At 32.8% G+C, this 15,294-nt stretch overlaps 2 protein-coding genes across 22 annotated transcripts in view; both read left to right on the top strand.

Moving 5' to 3' along the window:
- Positions 1–15,294, top strand: part of LOC126720924 (receptor-like protein 6) — a 224,904-nt gene that overhangs the window by 172,038 nt on the left and 37,572 nt on the right. The window contains exons 1-2 of one of the 18 annotated variants that reach the window (XR_007653731.1): positions 12,932–13,117; positions 13,236–13,401. The exons of 16 other annotated variants lie outside the window; for them this stretch is intronic. The gene's annotated coding sequence lies outside the window, so the exon portion shown is untranslated. Of the gene's footprint in view, positions 1–12,931; positions 13,118–13,208; positions 13,402–15,294 lie in introns of those variants that run through there. One more of the 18 variants, XR_007653733.1, reaches the window with a different exon arrangement.
- Positions 1–15,294, top strand: part of LOC126720923 (receptor-like protein 6) — a 142,619-nt gene that overhangs the window by 103,886 nt on the left and 23,439 nt on the right. The gene's annotated exons all lie outside the window — the stretch shown is intronic.

Here is a 15,294-nt window from a genome sequence, read left to right as displayed (position 1 = left end):
GGATGAAGAACATGTGGCGCATAAAACATTTGAAGGTAAAAAAAAAAAATGTCACATCAAAACATTATTTATCTCCATCTTACCCACATCAAAACATTATTTATCTCCATCTTACCCACACCTTTCACTCAGCAGCAACCTCCATTCACAAACCCACCTCCCATGTGCACCAACAATCTTGGCAAACGGACGGTAAGGAGCCATTGGAATGGTGCTGGAGACACCACCCACTAACACTGATGGCAACAAATAGCAATGCTACAAAGGTTTTGCGGCTATTGTACTTTTATTTTTTGTTTTCTTAAAAGGAAATGGTTGCTTTGTTGGGACCAACCATAGTAGGGACGTTCTTCTATGTGGCTTTGAGAAGAAGAGGAGAGGAAGCAATGTAAGAAAGGAAAGAAACTTACCCATATACAAGATTTCAATTTCCATTTTTTGATAAAAGCTTCAAGATTTCAATTTCATTTCTTTTCTTACACTTTCTCAGAGACCAAAAAGTGCAAGATGGTGATAAGCAAAAAGTGAAAATTGACAATCACCAATTGGCCTTTCTAAGGAGATGAAAATCACCATGGGTGTTAGTGGGTGGCACCTTTGGCACCATTTCGATGGCTCCTTGCCGTGCATTTGCCATGATTGTTGGTGTATATGGGAGGTGGGTTTGTGAATGGAAGTTGCTGCTGAGTGAAAGGGGTGGGTAAGATGGAGATGAATAATGTTTTGATGTGGCATTTTTTTTTACCTTCAAATGTTTTATGTGCCACGTGTCCTTCATCCAAGTAAAAACTGGAGAAAACTGAAGAATTTTGAACGGGAGGGGAGTCAGAACCAACTTTTTAAAGCCTTTTCAACTCCATTTGACGAGTGGGGAAAATGAAACAAAGGCAAAGAACTAGTAAGTACCTAGAAGACTAACTGTTTCTCTTTCATCAAAACTTCCATGGGCAAAAAGGTTAAATGTCTGTATTATGTTATTATCCAGTCGTGGAATTTTGGCCAGTGTTGTCTCTGCCCATTGGTAGCTTTCAGTAGATCTCCTTTTTTGGTGATTTGGGAGAGAAGAAAGAGAAATAAATAAGATCATTCAACAAAATCAAGCTACACAAATGGCAAGGAATGCTAAAATCAAAGAGGCCAAGATGCCTAAGATTAGGTGTCTATTGAAATATGAAAGAATGTTGTTTAGCCTGTGCTTTCAAGTATAGTAGTTCACATCAGAGAACTCCAATAAAAAGAGTTATCAATATTGAGTTGTTTTTTATTGTCAGTTTAACAGAAATTGGAATAATTCAGCAAAAAAAGAAAAAAAGAAAAAAGAAAAAAGAAATTGGAATAAGAAAAGTATTTCATTTTATTTATTTATTTTTGAATTTTTTGACATTTTAGACTTGAAAAACCATAACCAAAAAGTGCTTGAAACAACTAGTTGGTGAAGTAAAGGTGATTGTAACAATTTGTGGAAACCAAAACAGCAAAATTCAATAGAAACATATTCTCAATTCATTAATTTTCTAAGTTTTCCACATAATCAATATGTACTTTAGAATCTTATTGATAGACTCCTAAACATATAAAAATGTAAAGAGATAGCAACTCTTTTAAAGTCTGTTTCTTACATTTTCCCCTAGTTTCATTTAGGCATCTTTATCCATAAACAGTCATCAAACGCTAAACCAAAAATTGTTGCTAAGACCCTTAGGTGAATTGACCCATAATTAACAAAAAATATCTTAAAAAGAGAGAACATATGAAAATTCAGGATAACACCTACAAGTCAGAGAACATAAGAAAATATCGGTGGAATGGTTTTTATCACCATTGCTGTCATCCAAGAGGACCAAAGCATCACAGTTTTGATCAACAAAATCCCACGCACCATTAAGACCAACAAGATAATACCTACAAATAGATGGAAAAAAAAATCACAACACCGAGATTAAATTGGAATAACAAATCAATACTCTCAAAAATCAGAACATACAACTTATTGCCTTGTTTGATCTTTTAATACAAAACTTGATATGCCTACTATGAATCACACTACTCATAAGAATAGCAATACAGAAATTATTTGGTTGAATCTATGTCATGAGAAATTTTGTATTAGGATAACAATTTTTAGTTGAATGCATAATTGATTTTTGTGCAAGAATGTGTACAAATTTTGGAATAGAAAATTTTGGTTTACATCATAATATGGTACTATATAAACTTTTGAGTTTTCATAATTTTATACATCATTATTTCAATAGAAAATTTTCAATTGAATTTAAATTCTATTATATAGTCAAAACTTTCATTAGAATCTTGACACTTCCTATTTTCTTTAAATGGTAGAATATATAGTTCCATACACAAACATAATCATAATAAACACCTAATGCTAGAAGATATAGTTCAATCTACAACCACATTCGTAAATGCCTATCAGTAACTAAAATAATCATCAAAATTCATATTTAGATAAAAATAATAGGAAAAATTCATATTATGTTAAACTTTCTTGTTTACCACACAAATTATCAACTAGTTTTTTTTTTTTTGGATGGAAATTATCAACTAGTTAGTACATATATGCGATGTTCAATTGTGATTTAATTAATAAGGGCATCAAGCATGAGAATCATTTTGTCATTAAACCAAAGTTGTCGATGTCAATGAGAGGCTTAAATAGTGGCAGGTTGAAATTAGCACTCATCATAGTAGCTATTGCAAGCTATCTATGTCTTGCATTTTTTTTTCTTTTTTCTTTTTTGGTTTGTATGGCACTTTTTTTTTCTTTAGAATTAGTCAACTTTAATAGACATTTATATGTGGTTTGTTCCAAATGTGTGATGTGTATGTCACAAATTAGAACAGGGAATAAAAAATTTTCTATTCTTTTATTTGTGAGAGAGCTTTTTAGATGTATTTTTGGTTTGGTTTTTTTGATATTTATCTTTATAATATCCATATTTGTTAGTGAAATTTTCTCCTTGTTGCTGCATCATGTTGATGAATGCTTAAAGCTAAACTACATAAATTGTTAATGTTCTTTTTTCATGTGTAGCGCTAGCTGTGTCCACTTTCTTTTAGGTTTCATCATTCCTATTATTAGTTGTGACATTTTTCTAGGTCTCACAATAGATTTCCAAGTCATCTTGTTTTACAGTGCTTCCTTGGCCCCTTTGTGCCAGAAACTATGATAAAAGGTTTGCCATCTAGACGTTTAGATTTGATCTCTTTGGAGAATTTGTTGATTGGTTATAATAATAAAATGCTTTGACTAATAATGAGGGAGATGGAATCTAAGGAGTTGTGAAAAAAAAAAAAGGAGTACAAATACATGACCACGAGTGTGGAAAACCAACTCAATTTGATCAAAAAGCTCTTTCGTTTTAGTACCGTAAATGCATTTCTATGTCAAACTATTGTATCATTAGGAAAAAGAAAAAAAAAAAGAACTGGTAAAATCAACTTTATCACAAAAACTCTCAAAAAACTGTATCACAAGAGAGGTTGAAAAAAAAAAAAAAAAAAAAAACTCTTCTTAATACTCTTTGTGAGTTCCAGTTAACTTAACTGGTAAAATATCTTAATGTTGAATAAGAAATCTAAGGTTCAATTCCCGTCTACACTAAAAACTGATTGATTTCTTAGTCTGATAATAAAGAACTATTATCAAGAGAAGGAAGACAGTGACACCAATCTGTTTCAACTTTTAAGCTTCATCCTCACAAGTGTCCAATTCGTCTCACACAAGAACCACTATGAAGAGCCCCAGGAAATAAACCTATCCAAGAGCCTCTAGAAAGGATACTAGTATTGATGCTTCCACTGTCACATACCAAGGTCAATTTGTGAAGAAAATCTTGTATGCTTTATGTTCCATGACAGTTGGTAAGTTTGGATCCATATATCTGTTTTGTATAGAAATTCCTCTACTCGTAATGCTCCTTCACCTCTAAAGTGAAAGATTCGGGTATGGATAGATTCTCTAACTTAAGAGGATTGGCGTTCCATCCTTGATCAAATTCTTCTCATCTTTTGTAGGACCTACTTGTACATTAGGCATTGAATTTGCACGCATTTTACCTTAAGCTAGTTGTTTGCTGCTTTAGGTGGTGGTTGTTGTTGTTTTTTTTTTTTTTTGTCTGTGTTTTTGCTTTTGATTAACAGTAAATGAAAAAAAAAAAAAAAAGTGTGTAAGCATATAAGATTATGATTGGCCCTTGTGCATTTGTTTATTGGCTTAGTGCAGTTGCTGAAGTTTAGGCTTGCATATGCATACACAAATGAGTTTGACTGTGTTTGACCGTATGTGTGAGAGTTTGACGGGTATTCACTCATGTGACTAACGTCTCTATATTACGTGTTTTGGTCTGAATCCTAGAAACTCTAAAGAGAAAAAGGTTTGAATGAAATTCTCACTTCTCTATGTATAGAAGTAAAAAACCAGGCTCGATTTCATATACATGCAGATATAACCTTGCCTCCACACAAATTTAAAGTTTTGAACTTGCTAAGTTATTGATTTCACACACGTGATGCAAGTTTTAAGTGTAAATTTTAGTCATTTCTTTTGTTTCAAATTCAAATACACTTGCTTAAATCTCCTTTTTATATGCTTGTCTCTTTGTGAAAGAACAAAAAATGTCTTCCCTTTAATGTGCTAATTTTAAGATGTTGTATTCATAAGAAAGAGGGTGTTTGATTATTGCATGTGTTACGTGCAGGAGTGTCAGTCATTCATTCCTCTTTTGTCAATTAGAGAGTTCTCGTAAGAACCGATAATTTCAAATGGGCAAACATAATGTTCTCATCTAACTATGGACAAACACCAGTTCACCGAGAACCCCATATCTATTATAGTTGTGTTTTTCATGACATTGGCCTCTGACTTTCAAAACACTAGGCAGACTGAAGCCTCTCTCTCTCTCACCCAAATTTTCAAAACTCAAGATTCTTTAAGCATAGTTGATTTCGTTTATCTCCATACACTTCATTGAGGTAATCTCGCTCTCCCCCATGCATTTTAATCTTATATTGCATCTAGTTTCATTCTAGGACATGGAGTTTGCAAATTTTTTTAGAAAAAAGTCGGATTTTACTTAAATTCTTTCAATTTGTCTAATCAATTGGGTTTCAATTCATAGGGCTTGTTCCCTTTTGCTGCCATGAAGGAAAATTATGAGTAACTTTGGCAGGAATCATGGGTGATCCTTCACTTACCAGTGTGTTGTACTTGATGTGGTGTGTTCGACAAAATGTCCAAGTCACTTTTTTGTCTTGTGATAAAGACTAGTCTGGTAGATGTCTAGGATTCAAATTTCTCTTCCCTCAACTATTGTATTATTAAAAAATGAAAAAAAAAAAAAAAAAACTGGTGTGGCTTGAAATCGTTGTGGAGATTGTTTACAGTGTGAGTGATTCATTCGTTTGCATTGTAGCTTTAGCCTTGTGTTTGACCTATGCCAGTTGACCTTTGCATTAGACATGGTCATATGCAGTACATCTTCCTGGTGACATGGTGATCTTGTCCTCGGCTCTGGCTTGATGCTTGTTCTTCATATGAGTGAGTACCTTGGTGTACTCCCTGCATTCATGCCAGATTTATGTATTTCAAAGCATGACATGTATGCATTGAACCTTGAACTTTAAATTAATTTTCAATTGCAAAATTTGTTCCTTCGCCTCAATATCATGACTCTTAACGTAATCTGCTCATTCTAGCTAGTGCCACAGCTCCTCGCTTTGACAAGAACCAATTTCACAATGTCCGAGCCTCTAATACCTTTCGTGAGTATCATGGCGTTTGCAAGTTGCACACTAAACATCCTGTAGACATAACTATCCTAGGAAACACCTGTATCCCCTAGGATTTCTGTGTCTCGTGGGTGGTCCTCACTCATGATTTCATTGAAATCACTCCCATTCTTGTTCAAGAATTCTATTCCAAGGTCCATCACATCATTGTCACTGAAGAGAGGACACTTCACAAACTTTTGTGCAAGGTATTCTTTTGTGATAAGTGATGGTTTTTAAAAACCAAACAACCCCTTATTATCTTTGATATCCCAAACCCTCATGATCCCAATTCTTCATTCGAGGATGAGCTCAAGCATGAAATTGAAGACTTGGTTGCCACTATGGCTGATGAGGAAATCCCTCCTACACCAAACACCACCTATGCTATGCATGTGACAAGAAGTACATAGTGGTGATTTAAAAAAAAAAAAAAATATATATATATATATATATTATTATTATGTGTTATGTGTATATATTTTGATGTAGTCTCTAAACATCTAAACTTTGTTATTCTGTTTAGTTTATTGTGTTTTAATATTTCATATTCTCCATTATGCATTATTAAGGTGTACTTCAATTTAACTCTTGATTTAGTTGTGTAATCGTTTGGAATTGTAAAGTTGTAATTTTCAACTACATTGTGTTGGCTTTAATTCTGTGTCAAATTTGATTGTAATTTCTTCAATCATTTTTCCCTGTATGTATGTGGGTTTATCTGTAAGGCATGAGTGTGAGAGATCGGTGAAGAATTAAGCTTTAAAAGTTGAACAAGTGGATTTTGCGACTGGCTCGCAAGTAGCTCACGAGAAGTAGCTCGCGAAAAAGCCACATGTAGAGCACATGATTGGAAGATGAAGAGTTGTGCCAAGCTATCAATTTCGCGACTGTCTCGCCGGAAAGGCCACCCCGCGAAGGACCCGCAAAAGTCTCTATTTGGCAAAAAGTTGTGTTTTGCTTTACCAAGTCTTTATTCATACTATATATACCCTCATTACCCACAAAGTGTAAGGAGTACTTTTCAGAGAGAAAATCCTAAAAAATACACCTGAGAGTTAGAGATTGTTATAACCACAATCATCTACATATTTCCTTGTGGTTTTTCTCAACTCCTACCTCTCCATCTCTAGTTCCTTGAGAGGTTGCTAGCCCAAACACTTACCACACTCATTCTGAGTGTAAAGTGAGATTTTGGTGCTGCTGGGAAGTATTGGAAAGAGCCATTCATTGGCAGATGCAAACGGGTTCAATTGTGGGATCTGGAAAGTTAGAGAAGACAAGACACCGAGAAGTTAGTTGGTAGTAGGAGTTTGGAGGGTTCAAGTACATGGGGTAAACTAGGCTTGGAGGGTCTTTTGTTATTCGTGTACTCCAACTTTATTCTCCAGTGGATCGATTTCGACTTGGAGGGTCGCGGAGAGATTTTTCGTTGAGTTCTTTGGTTTCCTCTTCAATAATACGTCTCGGTGTTATCTTGTATTTGCATCTCTCTTTCCCATTTTTTAAGCTTTCATTTTATCATTTATGATGGATGAATATGGGTTACGGTAGTTTTATCAGTTCATTGCGCTTATTTACTATTGTTCCGCACTTAGTCTAAGTAGAGTAAAAGCAATCTAGCCGTAACTTTTATTTGGGAGTCTGAACAAGCTTTTGTGTTTAGCACAAATCCAAGCTTTCAGGAATGTTGGGCATGTTGATATTTATTAGTCGTTGTGCTTATCCAATTAACATGTTCAGACAATGAATCTACTGTTTGATTGATTATTATGGTCAAATCTTAACTGTTGGTGTATGGTTGGGTTAAATGTGGTTCAATGATTACTATTTCTATTCCTTGATCTTTTTATTTTGTAACTTTTGCACTATTTGTAGCCAATGGGTTTATTGAGGTTGGTTCATGATTTTACAGAAGACAGTTAAAGCTTCTTGACTCTCATGACTCGGCCTCTAGAATTGATGTAACGTTTTTTTGTTTTTTGGCCGTGTGTGTTTCAAAGGCTTATATTTAGGATCTATTTGGTTGGGAGTATGGAAAAGTAGAAGGATAGAAAATTGGAAATGGATGGATAAGTGGGAGACAAAAGAGATTTTAGTTTACCCTCATGGTGTTTGGTTGGGAGAGTGGAAGAGTGGAAAAGTGGAGGGATAGAAAACTTCTTTATTTGGTTGAGAAGAAAATGTGATAATTGAAAATGTAGTTTGTATAAATTTACTCGCATACCTCTCTTAGATAAATAAAAAAAAAAAATGGAGGAGAAGTAACATAAAATGACAAAAATGAAAGAAGATAGAAAAGGATGAAAAATATAGAAAAAGAAAAACCAAAACAAATGAGAAGTAAAAATTGAATGGAAAAAAAAAAAAGAAAAGAAAAAAAAGAAAGAAAGAGGAAAGTAGAATGTTGTTGCACAAATATTTTTGATCAAACGCCAATGACTTTTGTGTTTCCATTAATTTTCTCTCTTGATTTCTCCCCAGTTTAGGGAGATTATATTTTGGTGGGTCCAGAGGGAAAACACCCGGGCTCAACCAAATTTCCCTCTCCTTTTCTCTCCCAATCAAATAACGCAAAAGTTATTTTCTCTCATATTTTATTCTCCATTTTTTTCATCATCTTCTAAATCTTCCAACCAAATGGACTGTTAGTAGTTGAGTTTGTATTAAGGTGTTATGTCAAAAAAATTTCAAAGAGGGAGTTTGTTAGGACTTTTAGTGTCGGCTAATTCTAGGACGACAAATTTAATTATAATTTTGAATATTTTATTTTGTAATAAGTATGGGTAATAAAGGCTGAAGGCTAAAGTTTCTTATCTAAAGACTTCAGTTAAGTAAAATACAGACCTCAGTCATGCAAGATTGAAGGTTCAAATAGAAATTTTGTAGACTCTCAATCGATCAAGATCCTAATATGGAAATTCCGGAGTTTTCCTTCCAAGTTTATTTTTGTATCCACCTCAAGAGCAAAGGCTACTTATATTTAAACCTTATTTAAACTCTAATGAGTCTAATCACAAGAGAAGGAAAACGGAGACACTAAAACTTAAGAGCCTTCTAGTTCTTCACCTCTCTAATTGACTATTCTTAAAAGTTTGTTTACTTCCAAACACAAAGATCATTACTTGTGTATTGGAGTTGTTTGAAACCACAACAAAAACATCGAATCTTCAAGAATCCTTGGAGTGATTAAGAGATCAATTTTACGGTCTGCAAATTGAGTTGCAAAAACAACTAACTTTGAAGGCACAAGAAAAGTCTACAATTGCTAGCAGGAATAGGAAGCTCGGGTACTTAATTTGACTACATATACGGTAAGTTATGTGAGCATCATTTATACTACAACAACCTTCATAGTTGACTTATTGAGTGTGACTACAAATACAAGAAGTCGTGTGTTTTTACTATTTATGTTTTCACTCCATGAACAAATATTGTTTCTCTCTCTATGTGTATTTATTCTTAATTGTTTTTCTTTTTCTTTTTTGTTTTATTTATTTATTTAAAATCCATTTTGTATATTATACTTGAATACTGAATTAGTTACTACTTAGTTGAATAATGGTATAAATTATTAAAACTGGTAGTTAAGCTTTTTAAGGGTCTAAACATAGTTCTCCACATTGGACAAAAGATCGTACTCTTTTGAAAAATAAGGACAAAAATGATTAATCATATGCAAATGTAGCACAATATATTGAATTGGACTTGATTGATTCATCATTTGTTTGCTATTCAGATGAGTGTATAGTAAATTTTACTAGTACCTATCATATTTGTCCCCATAAGGAATGGTTTTACAATTTACAGACTTGAATAGTTGTAAGGTGGTTTTATCTACACGAACGAAATTGAAATTGCATGATGCAACAATACGTTTCCTAACGAAAGTTCAATATTTACCAGACATGAAGAAGAATATAATCTCAGTGGATTTGTTAGAATCCAAAGCTTTGAATATTGCTATGGAAAATGGAACTATACAAAGTAATATTAGGTGCATTATTAGTGATGTGGACTATACATCAAAGTAACTTATATTTCCTTAAGGGCCTGTTTGGATTAAGGGAAGTAGAGTAGAGTTGGCTGAAAAATAAGCTACTTTTCGGGCCAATTCTCTATTCTACTCTTCTTCACTCTCCTTTAATCCAAACAGATCATAAAGGGAGTACAAGTTCAGATGGAGCTACCAAAGTTTTGGTAAAGTTAGGGAGAATCAGGGTTTCAATATTCACCTTCTTTGTACTATCATATTATTAAAAAAAAAAAAAATCTGTTACTTCATATTTTATTCAAGTCATTTAAACTAAAAGCTGAAATTCGAAGCTTTTGTTTTTAAATACCACTGTCCAAATGAACCATAAGGGAAAAGAACACTAAAAAATATATATATATTTTAAGGTTGAATTTCATCAAGAGATATTGAAATTACTGCATGTATTGATTGTTAGGTCTAAGACAATCTCTTTCCCCTATCACATGAAAAATTATGCTTGGGGAACCTTAGACTATTGCTAGCGATAATTTAACGAAGTTAAATTAGCTACAAGGCTCTTCGCGGAGAGCCCTGTTCTCAATCATGAATCATGTAACAATATGATTTGAGTTTTTAGTTTTATATTTATTTTGATAATTTAGTAAGTATAGAGACATACTTATAATGACCATCTTCGATTTAGATTTTCGCCTGTTGCAAATATAGCCACCATCTGTGTTTTCACAATCCAACTTGTTTCCACAATAATTGAGATCATTGTCTTCACATTCATTAATATCTGATAGGATAACAAAAAAAATTAATAAACTTATTTTTGGAGCTCTCACCGTTCGTATCCTTTTCATTTATGCGTGATAGTTTGACAAACAAATTAATAAATTCATTAAAGTTTTGTGCAATTTATAGCTCAACCCACACATAGACCAACAAGAGATTACGAAATGAGGAGTAATTTTTAAGTATTTCCAGAGCATAGAGAATAGTGTTTATTCTTTTCACATTCATATGAGAAGAGATAGCATAATTTCTTTACTTTGAGAGTACATACCTAAGAATTTTCCCAAAATGGGAAGAAAAACGTTAATAATACTACCATATTTTGCTTTAAAAATATTTATAATTACAAATTGACATTGTAATGAATTTTATTGATACCACGTCAATAACATAATAAATAAATTTACAAATTAAATATCAGAATTATTTTTTTGAAAAGTTGACACATGACATAATCGATACTATTTATAAGATGATTTCCCTCTTCGAATTGAACTTTTATGTGATGCAAGAATACCATCATTAATGAAGGGTAACTTCTCTTAGAAAATGGGTCATAAATGTCAAATAACAAATTTCATTTTGAATTCGAAAAAAGAACTCCTAAATTTTATGTTGTTTTTCCCTTCAAGTTCATTTTCTTTTTATTCCCTAAAATTTAGCATTTTTTATTTTTTATTTTCATCCAGTTAAAGTAAAACACCCCTAATTTAAAAACTAAGAAAACTTCTAAAATTTAGCTTTCTTTCCTTCACATATTCATCTTATTTTTCCTACCCAAATTTTTCTCTATATCACTACATCACTTTCAAATACACGTTCAAAAAAGAAATTACAGTTATTGTTTATCTCTAAAGTTTATCATTTTTATTTTTTTCAAAAATAAAAAATATTTTCAAATTATAATAGATGCAAATTATTAAACTTTATCTAAAAAATAGAAGAGCCTCTAAGTATGCATAACATGCGTGTTTAGAGGCTAGTAGTTTATAAACTAAATATGTAAAATTTATAGTATCTCTAATATTATCCAAAATAGTACTATAATTTTATTGTAAACATGCTTGGTCTAGAGATTAATCCCTAACCCAAAATGATTTAGTGATTAAAAAAATGATTCATCCTTAACCCAATATATTAGCCCAATAATAATAATGGACCTACCATTAATTTCAGGGGAAAAAACCCGTCAAATTCTAAAAATAAAAATAAAACAAATTGAAACCCGAATTAAGATTGAAACTTGAAGATTAAAGTGGCCGCAATACTAATTGAAGATTAGTTGTGATCTTAGTATTGCTAATTGAAATAATGAATGGTGGATGGGAATTGACTAAACTTTTTAGTCTTCACTCTTTAGTCACAGTTTAAGGTCATGTGATCACAGAGGATAAGAAATTTAAAAAGAGAAGCTAAGGGACAGTGACATAGAAGGAGAGAGTGAGAAGATGAAGAGGCGAAGAAGCCTAAGAAATTCAAAGACAACTACAATAGACGGAGAAATGTAAAGACAAAGTGATTGAAGAAAGTGAAGAAGAAGAGGAAAGGCAAAAGAAACAGTAAAAAGTTTTGGTTTAATTTTGGTCCATATACATTTACTAACCCAAAACCGGAATACATCCTAGCATAGGTGGAACAACCTGATAAATCCTGGTATTTCTAGTGGTACGTTTCTACTTTGTTTCTATACTGACTTGGGTACCAATTGGGTAAATACCAATCGTATTGGTCATTATAGTATGAAATTGACTCCCTTATCAAAATTGAAAATTGAAAACTGAAAATACTATAGCAAAATAATTTTTAAATATGTGAATAATACCGTGATACCCATTTTTAATATAATTTTTCTGAATAAAGTGATTGTAGGTCCTGTGAATAATGATGAACAATGTCATTTGTCTCAAAAAGCAAAAAACGCGTGAAAAAAAAAAAAAAAAAAAAAAAAAGGAAAAGAAAAACATAAATGCGAATACACAAACGCGACATCCATACACTCACTTTTTATAAGATTTGGGTAAAATTTTGTTTTATTTGGTAAAGCAAAATATTATTATATTACCATCAATCAAACCTCTCCCGTATCTCCTTTTTATCACTTGAAGTGACAATTAACAATTACAAGAATTTTGTTTTTATGACAATTAAGAAGGTAAAAATGCGTATTTTTCCTTACATTTTGGGCCAATTTTCACTCTAGTTTACATTTTTTTGAGTTTTTATCTTGATTTCTAAATCTTAGAAATTGTTTTAAATTTAGTCTTTACGGTTATTTCACTAACGATAAATGTTTATGGGATGCACAGAATGTATGTATAGCACGTTAGACAATGACATGACTAATAAATAAATAATAAATTGAGTTGGGTGGTTGAGTTGTGTTGAATCCGTGTTTGATGATTTTGGCTGAAATTTATGGAAGAACAAATGCCTTTGCCTTGATCGATGCTCTCTCCCCTTTTCAAGTCCAAAGCAAATGAGGCGGTTTCATCTGCAAATAAAGTTGATCGATTCTGTTGTAGTTGACCAGTGACACAAGTAGAAGCAAAGAAAATGGTGGGTATCACATGATCCAACGAGTTTTTTGCTTTTTCTTTTATTTCTTTTGGTTTCTATATAATGGGTGTTTTGTTTTGTTGTTGATTAGGTTGGGTTTTGATTTAATTTGTTTCAGGCATTGGTTTTGACACTCACTACTATCAGAGCTTGTAAAAGTGGAGAGGACTCCTTTTTGCCGATCAGCAATTGATGGCAAAGTTGAAGACCGTGAGACTGCTAAGGGCTTAATGTTCAGATGAAGATGAAGATGTCAGGGCTTAATGTTCTTACTCAATCTCAAGGTAAGGTCCAACGGAACCACTCCTTGCTTTTGGTTAGTTTCTAAGTGACATTCTTGACCATAATGACCTCATTAGAAATATAGAATTATAATTTTGAATGTAAGTTGATTCATCATCTGAAAGACACGTTAGTTGATTCATTTTGAGTTTGAACTTCAGAACTAGGAAAGTCTACAATTTTGTGTCTCGAAACAAAGAAATTTATTTGTCTATAATTTTCTTTATTGCTTTGATCAGCAATTAGAATTCAAAAGTTGCTCATAGGGGTAGCTTTTAATCAAATGCCATTATGCTTTATTGCCATCAATATTCAATTACACTTTCCATGCCAGCTGAAGTTTTTGGTATGCTTTTTGTTATGCATAGCGTGTTCCCAGTGCGGTGTAGTTTTGGGTCATTTTTAGCACTGCACTTGCCGGTGCAGTTTAGCCAAAATCATAACCGCACTACACCTCATTTTTACGATCACATGTGTGATGTGGTGCAGTTTAGAATTTAGCCAAAAGCATAACCGTACTGCACCTCATTTCACGGTCACATATGCGATATGGTGTATAAGATGCAATTTGAACGGTTTGAAGCCGGTATATTTTCCAAATTTTGGGCTTTTCCTGCCCAGCCCAATATTTTCCCTTTGTTTTGGATCAAGTTTTAAACTATTGAGTTTGTTTTTCTTTATTTTGGGCTAGTTTTCTTAATCAACACTTGCTAGGGTTATCAAAATTTTTTTTTTTTTTGAAAACTAGGGTTATTAAACTATTAATAATATATTTAATATTAAAAAATATATATTAATATATATATATATATATATATATAGAAGGTGTGGTGCGGTGCGGTTTTCTTATTATAAAACTGTAAACTACACTGCATCACGTGGCGCAGTGTGTGTGGTACACTATTACTTGCGGTGCTGTGCGATGTGGTTATGTCATTTTGCGGGAGGTTTTGGTGTAGTTTTTGTGATTTGTACAGTTTATGCAGTTTGATGAACACCCCTAGTTATGCACATTTAACAATGCTATAGTTGGGATCCATTCACCTGAATCTAACCCATCATCTTCATTCGACAGGTTACACTTCTTCTGTGACACTGCTATACTACGACTTGAATTTACATTTTCCTTCACCTTATTTCATTTAGTGAATCTTGCTTCAATTTATCAGGCGCTCCTTAATTTTTTTTTGATAAGTAATAAGGATTTATTGATATCAAAAAGAGAGAGACACCCAAGTACACAGGAAGTATACAAGGGTGTACAAATCAAATACAAAAATTACATAAATCAAGTAAATCCAAAATAGAAGAAAAAGGTTGGTTTCTCCACTTATCAGGCTCTCCTTAATGGCTTTAGGTGGTACTGATTATAGTTATGTTTCCTTAAATTGGTTATAGTTCAAGGAATAGGCATATTTAGTTTATGCCTACGAGGAGATTTTTCTTGTTATGGACGTCTTCATTCATCTCTTCATTTGTTACTTGAGAATCTAATTTCTTCAAATTTGGAGGTTAGGAGTGCTGCTGAATTGCTGATGCCGTCAAAAGTGTCATTTCTGCTACCTCTGGTTGTCTGATAGAGAGCTTGTATGGTGCAAACTCAAATTTCCAAAAATTTTAAGATGCATGACTGTTGTCAAAAAACCCATTTTAGAGATTGGGACTTAGTTTTGGATATGCAGACTATGTATTGATTCCATTTATCAGTAGCTCACAGAATATTTTCCCTATCGTAGGAACTGGTATGACTACATATCCTTGACTCTGGTAACTATTTAGTGAAATTAAATCACTTATCTTTTTTATGTGTCGTGAAGATGGTTTGTTCCAGGAAAACTTTTTAGTTTGTAGCTCTGCTTAGAGATTTTATCATTATCTTTTCTTTTAAGTGTAAA

This window comes from Quercus robur, chromosome 4 (assembly GCF_932294415.1).
Source record: "Quercus robur chromosome 4, dhQueRobu3.1, whole genome shotgun sequence".
Lineage (NCBI taxonomy): Eukaryota > Viridiplantae > Streptophyta > Magnoliopsida > Fagales > Fagaceae > Quercus > Quercus robur.
The sequence above is the reverse complement of the archived record's forward strand: the minus strand, read 5'-3'. Positions and strand labels throughout refer to the sequence as shown.